The 17,193-nt window shown below is 41.1% G+C and overlaps 1 non-coding gene across 1 annotated transcript; it reads right to left on the bottom strand.

Moving 5' to 3' along the window:
* Positions 1–16,814: 16,814 nt before the first annotated feature.
* Positions 16,815–16,952, bottom strand: LOC119949006. Its single transcript, XR_005457104.1, has one exon. It is a non-coding gene; the product is annotated as a small nucleolar RNA SNORA7 (small nucleolar RNA).
* Positions 16,953–17,193: the final 241 nt, after the last annotated feature.

The raw sequence follows: 17,193 nt of genomic DNA, 5'->3' as shown, positions 1-17,193 counted from the left end.
TAATCCCAGCTCTGCCACTTGCCTGCTCTTTGACCATAGGCAAGTCATTTAACTTCTTGGTGCCTCAGTTTCCTTCAACTGTAAAATGGGGATTCAGTAGCTGTTCTCCCTCCCACTTAGACTGTGAACCTCATTTGGGACAGGGACTGTGCCTGACCTGATTAACTTGTATCTACCCCAATGCTTAGTACAAGCACTTAACAAATACCATTAAAAATTTTTTTCTCTAACATTTTTTGTTTCAGAAGTTTGAAAACTTATTAACAATAGAGGACAATCTACTGCACACTCCTAGCTTCTGTTTCACTAGTAAATGTTAAACAAGAAAACCATATAGATGTTTTTAAAGTATTTCTGCCATTATAGATATTGAAAATATTATACAGGTTGTGGTCTTCTTACCTTAAATCACCAAGTTGCACATAACTTTTGTCACTTACAAGCAGGAAAGCTCATTTACAAATGTGCTCTATAATTTTCCAATTTACCATTTTTTTCCCCAATTGTCTTTGCAGTCTGCTGTAATCAAAGTTTCAAACAAGATCAAATTTATGACAATAACATGACAGTTTTGACAGCCATCTGGTTACTTTTCAGTTTGTTTTCTTGTTCTGATTCACTGGTCTGAAGATTTCTAGAACTGAAAAGAGAAAAAAATAAAACACTCAAACTTTTCCCCTCAGAAGTACCCTTCCCTTAATGATTCATCCTACCTTGTCACATTTTGAAAATGAAGACTAAATAGGATTAATACCCAATGTTTTAAAAACAACTGGTGAAGGTGATTATTGTTATTATTATATATAACATAAGGGTGCATAAGCTGTCAATACATGCTGTCATTGAAGAAAATGATCACCTGCACTGTTAAGTGGGCGAAATAATGCAAATTATAAATGAACAGATAAATTCTAAGAAAAAATGAGAATCATAAAAGAAAGGTTTGGGCAAATGGGTTGCTATTAATTTGAACTCATGCATATAGCATTCCATCAGTGATGTAATTTTTCTCTTACCCCTTTCCTAAACGTGGGAAATGGCATAGCCCAGGGGAAAGTGCCCAGGCCTGGGAGTGAGGGGATCTGGGTTCTAATCCCAGTTTTGCCAATTGCTTGCTGTGTGACCTTGGGCAAGTCACTTAAATCACATTAAAGTACATAAGGGGGATACAAGAGAGTGGATGGGTAAGGGTGAAGATTTCCAAACGAAGAGCCACCAAGAACATTCTGCAAGGAATTCTGAAAAACTACTAATGTGGTCAGTAAAGATAGGACTGGCTAGAAAGGCAACCACCTACTGGTATTGGAGCACAGCATCAGCAATATGCTATGGTCACTGTGGCTGAAAATAGGTCCAGTATGTAAATAAACTTCTTTGTGCACTTCCCAAGTGCATATTCACTGCACTATGGTAGGAAATCAATTTGTAATAGTAATAATAATAGTAATAATAATGATGGCATTTATTAAGTGCTTACTATGTGCATAGCACTGTTCTAAGCACTGGGGAGGTTACAAGGTGATCAGATTGTCCCACAGAGGGCTCAATGTCTTAATCCCCATTCTACAGATTAGGTAACTGAGGCATAGAGAAGTTAAGTCACCTTCCGAAAGTCACACAGCTGACAACTGGTGGAGCCGGGATTTGAGCCCCTGACCTCTGACTCCAAAGCCCGTGCTCTTTCCACTGAGCCACGCTGCTTCTCCAAGCAGCGTATAGGAGTGAGAGAGTGCCCAAGCCCCTAGAATCAATCCCTGGGTGCAGGCTCTGGGTGCCGTTCTTGGTGAGATCCTCCATCTATCCATCCAGTAATCATGTGAGCACAATTTTCAGTAAATTGCTGCTTCACTATATCAAACAGTTGCCTAGAGGTGTGACAGTGTTAATACGGTTTCCAACGGTTCAGAGCTTATGCACTGAAAAAGAGGTTCAGTATGTGGAATACTAAAAGAAAGCTCTGGTTTCTCCCCTGCCCCCCCCCACCCCCTCAAACTGCTCTTTTTCCATTGAGTAAAGGATTTTTCCACAGTAATTTTTTTAGACTGTCATTTTTATCTATCTATAGCAGAAGGTGTGAGTATTGTTTTACATAACAGACTAGAGAGTTAAGATGGATGTGATGGTGAGAAAGATGCATGAGGTGACTGAAATTGATAGTTTAAAGCTAATGAAGGAGCAATAAAGACACTGGCAAGTTGTACCTGATTATTATGCAGAATTATTGAGAAGCGGAAAGATCCAGAATGTGATAAATGCAAAGGTATTGCTAAAGTGTCAAGTCAGGGAAAAGCACTTTTCAGTTTTCCTTTCACAGTTAAAGCTTAGATGTTGCAAACTTGAAAGATATGAAGAAACTATGGAGAAGGGAAAGAACATCTTTCAAAGTTTTTTTTTTTTCTTCTAATGAAATCTCCTTCCAATTCATAGTAATGATTAAATCTTGTCTTTGGTTATTACCCTGTTTGGAAATCTGGTTCATCCATGATTGGTGAGGCCATCACAGAACTATCAACTGGGTTTTGGCTGGAGTTTCTTCTAACCACGAATCTTCCTTGGATTGCTTTAAATGCAGGAAGACTAAATTGGGTCCTATAATTGGTGTCATATGGCTAAAGGGTTTTAAATTCAATTTCATGGAGTTTCATGGAGTTTTTGAGTCTATCACACTGCAAAAGTCAAACTCTTAAAAAGTGGTCAAGGACTGGGACCTGAAGGCCTCTTCAATGAGAACCATAAGGATGGTGAGGACACTACTTAAATACTTATGCAGCCCTTACTTGACATAAAGAAAGAACACTCAGGAATTGCCCCACAACATCAAAGATGTCACCATCATCACCATGTTCAAGGATATAAGTGAAATATACAGTGATAATAATCAGCAACATAATATATATATATATATAATATGTAGATACAATTCATAGAATCATCTATAAAATGCATAACATCATCCTGTAGCATTTTTATAGGATGATGCTGACCAGTTTTTATAGGAGGATGCTAATCAGTTTTTCTCCACGTCTAATTAGGATCAACAAGAGAAAACTGGCAGGAGAGATTTTCGTAGGACACAAGGAAGAATTTCCTGCCTATCAGAATACTAGAATCATAAAATGGACTTTCAAGGAAGGTTGCAAATTTTCCGTTCTTGAAGATCTGTAAGGATGAAATAGATACTATCTGTCCTAATGTAAAATAGATAGTATCTATTTCATCCTTACACCTTATTCATGTTCCTGCATGATGACTGGACCAGATCACCTTTTGAGGTTCCTTCCAGCTCTGGAATTCTTTGAGTCAGCAAAACTTTTTCAATTCTTAATTTGGTTTTCCCTCTAGCCTCTCCTTCTTCCACATTTTTAAGCAATCCCTTCCTCTCTGCCCTCCAGCTAAATTTCTGATCCAGGGGCTAACCGTCTCACACCTAATTGCATTTCCTTTTTTGCCTTCAGTTTTGTTCTCCAATCAATATAAACACTATTGCAATTTTTTCTTTTCATGTACCGTGCTTAATAGAGGCTCACATATATTTGACCATCATTTAGCTTGAAGAGGACACCCCAATTTTTTTTTTTTTGGTTTTTTGGTATTTGTTAAGCGCTTATTGTGTGCCAGGCATTATACCTAGCACTGGGATAGATACAAGTTAATCAAGTTGGACCCAGTCCCTGTCCCACATAGAGCTCACAGTCTTAATCTCCATTTTACGGATGAGGTAACTGAGGCACAGAGAAGTGGAGTGACTTGCCCAAGGTCAGGTCCACTTAACAAATACCATAAAAAAGAACCAAAAAAGATACCTGAATAACAGCAACTAGTTGTGTTAGAAAATTCATACTTTTGGTAGTAAATGATAAAAAGAGGGAAAGAGGAGGTGGTTTTGTCTCATTTACATTCAGTTCGAATTAGCGCCATTGTTACTTGGCTAGTTTAGTCATAATCTTTATTACCCTCCTGTGCATGTTTAGAAGGTAAGCTCATAGACAGACACCAATTGATTTGTGCTCACCACGCTTGCCAAGTCATTAAAAATGAATAATATGAAAAATTGGGGAAAGATATTGCAAGGTCCACTAGCCGCATTACAGAAAACAATTTTCAGATGTAGTTACTGATTGGCCTGTGACGGTACAATAATCTCTGGAAACATATTTCAGGAAAAATGTGAGGTGCATTTACATAATTTTTTTGTTTTGGTTTGGTTTTTTTTAACGATGCTGCCCAAACAAAGAAATTAATTCAGGGGCCATGAGATAGTTACTTGATAATGTATAAATATTGAATTACATTATTAAACAAGAAACATTGACTGGTATTTTGCCTCAGTAATATCTGTAGACAAAAGCTACCCAATAGAGTGAAAGCAAGAGAGCCATCCTTTCTCTTTGAAATTCTTATTTAATAATAATAATAATAATGACATTTGTTAAGTGCTTACTATGTGCAAAGCACTGTTCTAAGTGCTGGGGAGATTACAAGGTGATCAGGTTGTCGCATGGGGGGCTCACAGTCTTAATCCCCATTTTACAGATGAGGTAACTGAGGCCCAGAGAAGTGAAGTGACTTGCCCTAAGTCACACAGCTGACAATTGGTGGAGCTGGGATTTGAACCCCTGACCTCTGACTCCAAAGTCCGTGCTCTTTCCACTAAGCCACACTGCTTCTCTATTATTATTATTATTATTATTCTCTATTATTTCAAAACCAAACCTGAATTAGTTCAATTAAGGATGCCAGAGCACTAATTTATGTTCTCTGTCTCATTTCTTTTTCCCTCATATCCTACAGTCAATGTTTTTTAGCTTCATAGTCATATAATGATGAGAAGCAGTTTGGTCTAATGGATAGAATACAAACCTGGGAGTCAGAAGGATCTATCCACTTGTCTGCTGTGTGACCTTGGGGAAGTCACAACTTCTCTGTGCCTCAGTTACCTCATATGTAAAATAGGAATTAAAACAGAGAGCCCCAGGTGGGACATGGAATGTTCATTCATTCATTCATTCAATCATATTTATTGAGCGCTTACTCTGTGCAGAGCACTGTACTAAGCGCTTGGGAAGTACAAGTTGGTAACATATAGAGACAGTCCCTACCCAACAGTGGGCTCACAGTCTAGAAGGGGGAGACAGAGAACAAAACAAAACGTATTAACAAAATAAAATAAATAGAATAAATATGTACAAATAAAATAAAGAGTAATAAATATGTAAAAACATATATACATATATACAGGTGCTGTGGGGAGGGGAAGGAGGTAAGCGGGGGATGGGGAGGGGGAGAGGAAGGAGGGGGCTCAGTCTGGGAAGGCCTCCTGGAGGAGGTGAGCTCTCAGTAGGGCTTTGAAGGGAGGAAGAGAGCTAGCTTGGCGGATTTTGGGAGGGAGGGCATTCCAGGCCAGTGGGCCGGGGGTCGATGGCAGGACAGGCGAGAATGACGCGCAGTGAGGAGATTAGTGGCAGAGGAGCGGAGGGTGCGGGCTGGGCTGGAGAAGGAGAGAAGGGAGGTGAAGTAGGAGGGGGCGAGGTGATGGAGAGCCTTGAAGCCGAGGGTGAGGAGTTTTTGCCTGATGCGTAGGTTGATTGGTAGCCACTGGAATGTTGAATGTGTCCAATTTATCTTGTACTTGGTACGTGTGTTGTGGGGCTGAAGGTGGGATGAATACTTGGGGAGCAGCATGGCCTAGTGGATAGAGCATGGGCCTGGGAGTCAGAAGGTCATGGGTTCTAATCCCAGCTCCACCACTTGTCTGCTGTGTGACCTTGGACAAGTCACTTCACTTCTCTGTGATTCAATTACCTGATCTGTAAAATGGGGATTGAGACTGTGAGCCCCAGCTGGGATAGGGACTGTATCCTACCTGATTTGCTTGTATCCACCACAGCACTTAGTACAGTGCCTGGCAAATAATAAGCACTTAAAAATACCACAATTATTATTAGTAGAGTGCTTGGCACATAGTAAGTGCTTAAGAAATACCAATACCATAAAAATAAATGTACACACCCTTGATCATCGTGGTCTTTAAAACTAACAACTGATCTCTCTTCTTTTTCCTTAAAAAACATTATCTAATCGTGATTTCAATTTTTTTTTCCATCCAAATCTGGGATCCCTTACCAACCCAGCAATATTCTCTTATTCTGAGGACACCAACCTCAGCTGATATTTATCCAAGTGGCCAACTTGGATAAAGTTGCCAATGGCCAAGTGGCCATTTATCTTGGCCAACTCTCAGAAACGATGGGCTTACAGACTCAGTTGCCTAGATCATATTTTTGCAGAAATAGAAACATTATCCAGGAGCTGGCACAGTGCTATGCAGCCTGTGAGTCATCAATAAAACTTTTTGACAATGCCTGCCTGCCTGACTGATGGAAATTAACGGGCACAATTTTTCCCCTTGTGGAGAAGAGAGAAAAGATTGCTGTAAGGTCCCAGAAAGGCACTTACAGTGGGGAGGATGCAGACGTAGTTAGTTACTGCTGCTCATGAGAACAATACGAGAAGGTTGAAAGAGGTTGAATTCTCCCTCTGCAGCTCCTGAGGCTGGGTTATACTGCCTCCAGAATAGATAAATTTCATTCGCTTTACTACCTACATACTTTCTGGGAAGGGAGTATGAGCTGGTAAAACATTTTTGCGATCTTGTAAATTATACTGTACTCTTTTTTTTGCAAGACTAAGGCAGTTTATAAGGAAAAATTTCATTTCAACATTTCTTGCTTCTAAATCCAGATGAATGCCACTACGTTCTTTCTGAAAAACACTACACATAGTGAACTATACCAGAGAGACACCAATTAGATATTTAGGAAGCACAAGACAGGGTTTGACATGAACTATCTCCCCAGTGAAAAATGTAAGGTTTTACCTCCTGCTGCTGATTCTACCATTTCTACAATCACTGCTTCTTTCCCTTGATGCTGTCAGTAAAATCAGCACTTCTCCTTCTGGGCAAATCCTGTCCTTTGAAAGATATGTTACAGACATACGGGGCATTGCAGTATCAGTTCCAAGGGGGTTGTTTTTATTCCTTTAAAACCTGAAGGCGAACTTATGGGGGTAACGTTAACAAGCACGCCAAAGATGTTATTGATGCATTCGCAAAGCATTAGTTTTCTTTTCAACATAGGGGTGCCAGCATGAAACAGTCAATATATAGTCAGACTGAAACACTTCTATTTAAAGGTGAAGGATAGACCGATCTTATTTTTTTTCTTTTATGAGACTTGTATCTGCTCTACAGAGAAGAGCATGTGCTGTTCTTTGATGGCTACTCCCTTCCAATTGTGCTGGTGTGTATGGTAGAAGTGTACTTCATTAATGGTTCCGCTTATTTGTTTTTCTGCTAAATTATGTAATTTGGACTATAAGAGAATTGTCAAAAATGATTCAGAAGGTAGTACAGAATGATTTTGTCTTTCATTTCATTATTAATAGATTACCCTCTATTGATATTTGTGGTTAAGGTTTAGTTAACTGTGAATAATTTGGTCCTTTCAATTTGGATTCCAATTTGCCTGAATTCTTTTCTTCCCTTCTCTCTTTTCAACTGCTAGTTTTCCCGCCTTATGGAAATTTTTCATAGAGAATCTTTTTTATATTTTTTTGAAAAAGCTAGATGGGAATAATTTGAACTCTGAGATAGTGCTTATAGTTGTGGTGCCACCATATTATTTCCTCCAAGAACTAAACAGTGTGAATGTTATTTCCTGCTATGTGGCAATTCAAGGCTAGATAAGATGAGACAGCACTAGATAAGTGTCAGTGAGAACACATTATTTCTGCTTCTCAAGGAATCTTTTTACATTTGATTTCTAAAGTCTAGTGGAGAATATGCATTGGCGTGTTTTTAGTGGTTTGGAGAAGTATGATCTATGGGCTCAGTTTAACCCCAAATGTTACTGTCCTACAAAGATATCAAGCCCAATCTGTAATCTTAGGCCCTTTCTTTGGCATTCTTAATTTGTTCCTGCCGAGGGGAAAAAACATAACAAGCCGATATACCCACTGATGGACAGTCAAATTTCCTATCTCCGCTAGCCTCTGCCCACCCATATCAGACACTTAGGAGATGCCATCTTTTTGCTTTTTCTATCTCTAAGATATTCTGTATACTGTTACCATAGAGATAGGAGGAGGAACAGGCTCTCTATGATACTGTTTCTATAGAGACAGGAGGAACTAAAGAGAGATAAGCTCTTGTCCCTAGCTGTGATTTCAGGATTGCTAAAACTGATGTAACCTCCAGGGCCTATTTTTTATACCTAATTTTAGAAATGGCAAATACATAGCTTTATCCTCTCCATCTCTTTTCAGTTGTATTGCTTCCTTTTGACTCTAAGTTCACCTAGGAGATTTAAGTAATTCTCAGCTCGGGTCAGAGTGGCTTCGAGAGATGCTTTTCTTAACTAAACTTCCATTTGAAAGGCAAGGGATAAAGAAGAACCGAAAACATTGATGGCAATAACAAGCCAACCAATTCCATACAACCAGCTGGAAAGTCATATGATTGATCATCTTAATTGCACTCTGTGCCATCCACTGGCTTCCCTGGTTTTCCCCTAGCCGCCAGGAAGAGAGTTGCCCTAGATTGCCACTTACATCCATATGGGGGATCTTCAAAAGTTCCCCTTGTTACTGGGAAATGGAAGGATGGAGGTCAGCAATGGAAGGGGGTGGAGAGGTGGCCAAGGCTAATTTGGGCTTTCAACTGATATAATGGGCTTGGCCAATCAGGTGGCCCCAGAAGGAAAGGATGCACTGCATACTTGCTGCCTTGGGTCTTCAAACATAACCTTGCATTTACTCTGGAAAATAGTCTCAATTACATAGAAGATAACAGTGATTGTCTTCCCCTTTACATGGACTGCAAATATACATATATTTGTGGTATTTATTAAGTGCTTACTATCTACTAATCAATCAATCAATTGTATTTATTGAGCGCTTACTGTGTGCAGAGCACTGTACTAAGCACTTGGGAAGTACAAGTTGGCAACATATAGAGACAGTCCCTACCCAACAGTGGGCTCACAGTCTAAAAGGAGGAGACAGAGAACAAAACCAAACATATTAACAAAATAAAATAAATAGAATAGATATGTACAAAATAAATAAATAGAGTAATAAATATGTACAAACATATATACATATATACAGGTGCTGTGGGGAAGGGAAGGAGGTAAGATGGGGGGGGATGGAGAGGGGGACGAGGGGGAGAGGAAGGAAGGGGCTCAGTCTGGGAAGGCATCCTGGAGGAGGTGAGCTCTCAGTAGGGCCTTGAAGGGAGGAAGAGAGCTAGCTTGGCGGATGGGCAGAGGGAGGGCATTCCAGGCCCGGGGGATGACGTGGGCTGGGGTCGATGGCAGGACAGGCGAGAACGAGGCACGGTGAGGAGATTAGCGGCAGAGGAGCGGAGGGTACGGGGTGGGCTGTAGAAGGAGAGAAGGGAGGTGAGGTAGGAGGGGGCGAGGTGATGGAGAGCCTTGAAGCCGAGGGTGAGGAGTTTCTGCCTGATGCGCAGATTGATTGGTAGCCACTGGAGATTTTTGAGGAGGGGAGTAACATGCCCAGAGCGTTTCTGGACAAAGACAATCCGGGCAGCCACATGATGTATGGACTGAAGTGGGGAGAGACATGAGGATGGGAGATCAGAGAGAAGGCTGGTGCAGTAGTCCAGACGGGATAGGATGAGAGCTTGAACGAGCAGGGTAGCGGTTTGGATGGAGAGGAAAGGGCGGATCTTGGCAATGTTGCGGAGCTGAGACCGGCAGGTTTTGGTGATGGCTTGGATGTGAGGGGTGAATGAGAGAGCGGAGTCTAGGATGACACCAAAACACTGGGGTAGATACAAGCAAATTGGGTTGGGCAAAGTCTCTGCCCCACATGGGACTCGCAGTCTTAATTCCCATTTTATGGATGAGGTAATTGAGGCTCAAAGACGTTAAGCAACTTACCCAAGGTCACACAGCAGACAAGTTGCAGAGTTGGGATTAGAATCCAGGTCCTTCTGACTCCCAGGCCCAGGCTCTCCACTAGGCTATGCTGCTTCTCTGGAAGTAGATTGGATGCACAAAGGCCAATAAGTACTCAATTAATCAAAAGTATTTATTTTGTGCCTACTATGTATAGAGAACTGACTTGGGAAAGTATAATAGGTATAACTCATTATCATGAGTTCTATTTATTGAACACTTACTGTGTGCATAGTACTGTATTAAGCACTTAGGAGAGTACAGTACAATAGAGTGGGTAGATCTGTTCTCTGTTCACAATGATCTTACAGTCTAGAGGGGGAAACAGACATTAATATATATAAAAAATATAATATGTTATTTATAAATATGCACATAAGTGTTGTAGGGCTGAGGGTTGGGTGAATATCAAATGCCCAAACATCACAGATCCAAAGTGCATAGACAGTGCAGAAGACAGAGGGAAGTGGGGAAAAGAGGCCTCAATCAGGGAAGGCTTCTTTGAGGAGATGTTACCTTAATAAGGCTTTGACAATGGGGAGAGTGGTATTCTGGTGTATATGGAGTGGGAACGAGTGCCAGGCTAGAAGTAGGATGTGGGAAAGGGGTCAGTGGTGAGATATATGAGATTGGGGTACAGTGAATAAACTGGTCGAGAGGAGCAAAGTGTGGTGCTGTGGTGTAGAAAGTGATCAGCGAGATAGGTAGGAGGGGACAAACTGATTGAGCGCTTTAAAGCCAATGGTAAGGAGTTTCTTGATGCTGAGGTAATAATAATCATAATGATGATGATATTTGTTAAGCGCTTACTGTGTGCCAAGCACTTTTCTAAGCACCAGGTAGACACAGGGTAATCAGGTTGTTCCACATGGGGCTCACAGTCTTAATCCCCATTTCACAGGTGAGGTAACTGAAGCACAGGGAAGTCAAGTGACTTGCCCAAAGTCACATGGCTGACAAGTGTCAGAGCCAGGATTAGAACCCACGACCTCTGACTCCCAAGCCCGGGCTCTTTAAACTAAGCCACCCTGGGAAATCATTAGGGGTTCTTGAGGAATGGAGAGACCTGGACTGAATTTTTTTTAGAAAAATGATCCAGGCAGCAGAGTGAAGTGTGGACTGAGTAGGGAGAGACAGGAGGCAGTGAGGTCAGCAAGGAGTCAGATGCAGCTGTTAAAGTGGGATAAGTGCTTTGATCAGTGTGGTAGCAGTTTCAGTGGAGAGGAAAAGGTGGATCTTAGCAATTTTGTGAAGGTAGAACTGACAGGATTTGGTAACTCTGAATGTGAGGATTGAATGAGAGAGATGAGTTGAGGACACCAACAGTTAATAGGCTTGTGAGATAGAATGGATAGTGGTATTGTCTTCAGGGTTGGTAAAGACAGGGAGGTTTGAGTTTACAACCTCATGGGGGAGATTAGCAACAGGTAATACAATTAACTGCGATACTTTTTAATTTTTTTCAACCTGCAATCCAATTAGAGAAAAATATATCTAAAATCCATTATCCATAGATTGTAAGCTCCTTGTGGGAAGGGAATGTGTCTGTTTATTGTTGTATTTTACTTTCCCAAGTGCTTAGTACAGTTCTCTTCACACAGTAAGAGTTCAACAGATAGGATTGAATGAATGAATGTATTTAATCAAATATTCATTTTTTCCAGCTAGTCCTACATTTTGCAGGATTGTTTGCAAGATGGGCATGGATACTATTGTATACTATTCAGTTTTTGACTAGAATTTGCTTGGGAAAAAATTATTCTGGCACTAGAAAGATGGAGGAACTCTCCCATAAAGATGAGCATAACGCCTCTAAAGCCATGGTCCACAAACCTCACCTCAGAGATCCAGGCCAGAAATTGTCAGTTCATCTGACTGAAGAACAGGTTATCAGATTTTTTCTCCCTTTGAAAGCTTTGTCTCTTTACCCTGCTGTCACCCTGTTAAATCTCTGAGAAAACAAAAGTACTTTCAAATGGATAAGTCTGGATATAGAGAAAAAAAGAGAATTACAGGGAGAACTGTTTGCTGACAACTTTGCCATAAATAGTTATTATAAATTTCTTTTTCCTTGGAAAAACAAACAAGCTTGTTTCCAGTTTATTTTCACAGAAGAAACAGCAACTAAAAGTAGATAAGAATTAGCCACACCAGGGGATCAGAAATGAGAGAAAATATGGAAGAATTAGCACTCTGGGGCCTCGATAGCTTGTCATTCAGGCAAAACTCTTAGGCTAATCAAGAGGAATGCCTGAGGAAGAAATTTCACAGGCCAAAAAAATCCTGGCTTTTTGAACCTCATAAAAAAGTGCCATTCCACTGATCTACATAATTACACCTCCAAATGCAAAAATACCCTTTTAGTTTGATGTAAAACAAGTTTGTTCTCATTGTTTTCATTCAGAAACATACAAATGGGATTTTCTTATTCATGTCAGATTAGTCTCTCTACTTTTCCAGCCAAGTCATTCTCTTGGCCACCTTAAGTACTGTTGGATTCCATGACAGAGGGCTGACTTTTACTTCAATGGAAGTCAAATAGCACTTAGAACAGTGCTCAGCACTTAGAACAGTGCTTTGCACATAGTAAGCGCTTAATAAATGCCATTAAAAAAAATAGTCAACTCATCCTGGCATCTTCAGCTAGCAATCAGGTAACCCCACCCTCATCCTACCCCTAGCATCTCTCACCCTCCCTTTCCATGCTCCCCACAATGGCTCTTTCAAACTTCCTCCCTTGCCCTGCACCAATCAATCAATCAATGGTATTTACTGAGCACTTACTGTGTGCAGAGCATGGTACTAAACATTTTTGTTGTTGTTAATGTTACTTGATAAACCCTTACTATGTATCAGACACTGTACTAAGTACTAGGCTAGGCACAAGACAATCAGGATGGATACAGTCCATTTCCTCACATGGGGCTCACAGTCTAAATCTGAGGGAGGAGGACTTAATCCCTATTTTACAGATGTGGCAGGTGAGGCACAGAGAAGCGAAGTGACTTGCCCAAGGTCACGGAGCAGACATGAGACAGAAGCAGAATTAGAACCCAGATCCTTCTGACACCCGGGCCCATGCTCTAGCCACTAAGCCTCACTGCTCCAGCTTATCCACTGGTGTTTGTTAAGCACTTACTATGTGGGGATCGATCCACAGTTGCACAGGCCAGTCCAACTGAAGACACCCGGGTTGGGATGACACAACTATTTCCCTCCTACTAAAGTAAAAGTGAGCTGAAATAAAAGGGATCAAATCTACCAACTCTATTGCACTATATTCTTATTAGTGCTTAGTGCTAATTCTCTGCACACAGAAAATGGGCAATAAGTACCATGTTAGCTCCTTGAGGGAGGGGATCGTGTCTACCGACTGTATTGAATTGTACTTTACCAATCGCTTAGTAGAGCGTTCTGCACACAGTAAGTACTTAATAAATATCATTGATTGATCATGCTATCACGAAAACTTCTTTTGGACTTACCTGAGGCATGCAGTCAAACTACCAGTATCGAGGCAATGTCATCACATCAACCCTTCTCCAAGGAACCCATGTGAGGAGAATACAAAATAGCAAGATATACAAACAGCTGTTCTTTGGTGAGCATAAATGGGATAATGATAGAATTTTCAAGTAATGCATTTTTGGAGAGACAGCAGCACAAGATGGAGCAGTCTGTAGAACAGCAATCTGAAATGGAGATGAATAGTAAGTAAATGTTTTGGAGTAGAAGTTTCAGGAAGATTATGCCTCCAAGATGGAGAAACAAAACCAGTGCTAGGCGCCATAGGTAACAATTACAAAATTGCAGGAAAGGGGGATATTTAGATGCTCATGGTGCAAAAGGGATCATCAGGCACAATTATCTTTCAGCAATATGCATGATGATAAAAACTTCCACCACTGGTAGTGTCATTTTTTGAACACAGAGGCTATTAGGCTATATACATATATATACATATATATATATATCCTTTGTCTGGCAGTGCTCTGCCTATCCTTGGATCTCTGCAGCTTTGCCATCCCACCATTTTTCATGTTTGTTCTCCAACTTGCCTTGCATGCTAGGGTCCAGGTTTCTATATACCTTTGTTTTGGCAGGATCACGTGGTCCTGTAAACAACTTAGACAGCACATAGATGTTTCACTGTGACACTGTTTGCCAAGTGGTTATCAAGGTCTGGGGATGGTTAGTTGATGCCAACAAAATGAGTTTGATGAAAATGACTTAGAAGTGAAATGACTGTGTGCAACAAAACAAGCAATCCCCAACTATTGCTTCCCAAATAAAGCTTTCAAAAGACTTGATCTCCTGGAAATTGTACATCCATCTCTCTATCATACATATAAGAATGTGTGTGTAAGCACATACACATATATATCATACACACTCATGCATGCATACAAGCTCCTGTATCAGAGTTCTTCTGAGAGTAATGGCGTTTTGCAATTGAGCTATACATCTCAAAAATGAGGCATAAAATGTCCTGGCACTCTAAGATAAAAAATTAAGTCTTTAGAAGCATATTAGCAGTGCATTAGCAAACTGCATTCTGCAAAAACTCCCATATCATAGGCAGAATTGACTGAACAGTGAAAATAATGTTGTTGTTCTTATTGCTCTAACATCATCAGCATGACTCTCATTGTTCCTCAGAATAAAATAATTGAAGGAATTTATCCTTAAGACATGTGCTATATAACTCTATCACTGTTGTAGTGCAAATAGTCAAGACCGCTACACTCCAGTTTGAATAAAGTAGCCCAAAATGTAAACATTGTTGTACCCCCCTCCTGCCTTACCTCGCTGATCTCCTACAACAACCCAACCCACCCACTTCTCTCTTCTAATGTCAAGTTACTCACTGTACCTTACTCTCACCTATCTTTCCCCCAACCCCTTCCTCTCTCGGACCTGGAACTCCCTTCCCCTTCACATCCAACAGACTTCCACTCTCCCCACCTTCAACGCCTTCCAAAAGTCGCACCTCTTCCAACAGGTCTTCAAAGACTAAGCCCACATTTCTCCTACCCACCCTTCCCTCTCCAGCACCTATGTACTAAGTATCTGTTCCACTTAAATAGACTGTAACTTCACTGTGGGCAGAGAATGTGTCTGGTGTATTGCTATACTTTACTCTCCCAAGTGCTTGGTACAGTGCTCTGCACATAGTAAGTGCTCTATAAGTACAATTGATCGCAGACCTGTATAGACTAGACATGAGTGGAGAATTGGCAGGGGAGAGGAGAAATGGCTCAGCTTTACTCCCCTGCAAACTTCTGTTGCTCCCCAATTTTTGTAGGCAAGAATAGAGCTCGCTCTCTCTTCCAGATCTCAGCATTGGGTCGAGTAGCACCCCCTCCAGGGACTTGGAGTACCCACTAAATCTAATGAACAGAAGCAGCATAGCCTAGTGGATACAGCACAAGCCTGGGAGTGAGAAGGACCTGGGTTCTAATTCCAGCTCTGCCACTTGTCTGCTGGGTGACCTTGAGCAAGTCACTTCACTTTTCTGTGTCTCAGTTACCTCATCTGTAAAATGAGGATTAAGACTGTGAGCCCCATAGTGGTCTTTAGGACAGGTATACAGCATATAGGAAGAGCATTTAATGTAAGACAGTGAGAAAGGAATTTCAGTCCTTCTATAATTTAAAATCCATGTTTAGATGAGAGTCATATAGTGTCATCAGTCTCACATTGTCTGAATATTACTTTACACTTCATTTTAAAACATGAATAATTCATCTTCTTCTGCAAGATGAAGGCCTGAGTAGTTACCTTCATGCTACACCAAATTAAGAAATGTAGATACATTTCCCCTTGGAATACATGATGACAGTAAAGTCATCCCTTCAACAGAGTTATCTCCAAACTAAAGGACTACTCCATTCTTCTTGGCCCATGTAGCAAGAACACAGTGATTTCTCCCCCATGCGATTTTTTTTCTGGTTGTGACCCATTCTGTCGATTATCATCCAATACCATCAGTGTGATATGAAGCTTGGGCGAAGATGAGAAAGAGTCAAAAGAGAATGAAGGAATCACAGTGAGGAGGAAAAGGATGAAACAGTGAGAAGGAAAAAGCAGTGAGGGTCTGCTCCTGAAAAAACACGTGGTAAAAATCTAGCTGATCACTCAAGCTGATGGTCTTTCCTAACGACTAGAATCCTCACCAATCCCTCCAACCTTCAGCCTACTCTCCCAGTGATTCTGATTTCTGGGAATTATCCCACTTCCCTTTGGACATTCCTCTATTTCCTAGCAATTCTGAAACTCCCCACCTAGTGCCTAGAGAGCTAGGTAGGTAAGATCTATCAGTCCTGCACTTGGGAAATCCCATAAGTGTCTCTCTGTAGACTCCAGTGATATTTTTATTGGATGATACCCAGTTTCATCATCCAAAAGAATTCCTTCTCACTCTGTGACACCTTAGAGGGATCTGCTCATTTCCGATTCCTGTAAACAATTCCTTCAGCCTCACAGCTCTTATGTACATACACATAATTTATTTACTTATTCATATTAATGTCTGTCTCCTCTATCAATCAATCATATATTGAGCACTTACTGTGTGTAGAGCACTGTACTAAGCACTTCTGAGAGTCCTGTCTTATCTTATGCCGTCATTTCCGACCCATAGTGACTCCATGGGCACATCTCTCCCAGAATACCCCACCTCCACCTGCAATCATTCTGGTAGTGTATCCATGGAGCTTTTTTAGTAAAAATATGAAAGTGCTTTATCATTGACTTCTTCCATGCAGTAAACTTGAGTCTCCACCCTCGACTCTCTCCCATGCCGCTGCTGCCTGGCACAGATGAGTTTTGACTTGTAGCGGATTGCCTTCCACTCACTAGCCACTGCCCAAGCTAGGAATGGAATGGGTATGCCTCTGCTTGACTTTCCCTCCCGTAGTCGAGACTGGTAGAGTGCTGGAAACTCTCCAGGTGCGATCCTGAGAAGGGAGGTGATTGGGAGAGTACAACACAACAGTATAACAGACACATTCCCTGCCCACAAAGAGCTTACAGTCTAGATGGGAAGACAGACATTAATATAAATTACAGATATGTACATAAGTGCTGTGGAGCTGGAGCTGGGGTGGTGAAGAAAGGGATCAAGTCAGGGCACCACAGAAGGAAGTGGGAAAAGAGGAAATGAGGGCTCAATCAGGGAAGTCCTCTTGGAGAAGATATGCTTCCAAGG

This window comes from Tachyglossus aculeatus, chromosome X3 (assembly GCF_015852505.1).
Source record: "Tachyglossus aculeatus isolate mTacAcu1 chromosome X3, mTacAcu1.pri, whole genome shotgun sequence".
Taxonomy (NCBI): domain Eukaryota; kingdom Metazoa; phylum Chordata; class Mammalia; order Monotremata; family Tachyglossidae; genus Tachyglossus; species Tachyglossus aculeatus.
This window is presented reverse-complemented; position numbering and strand designations above follow the sequence as displayed.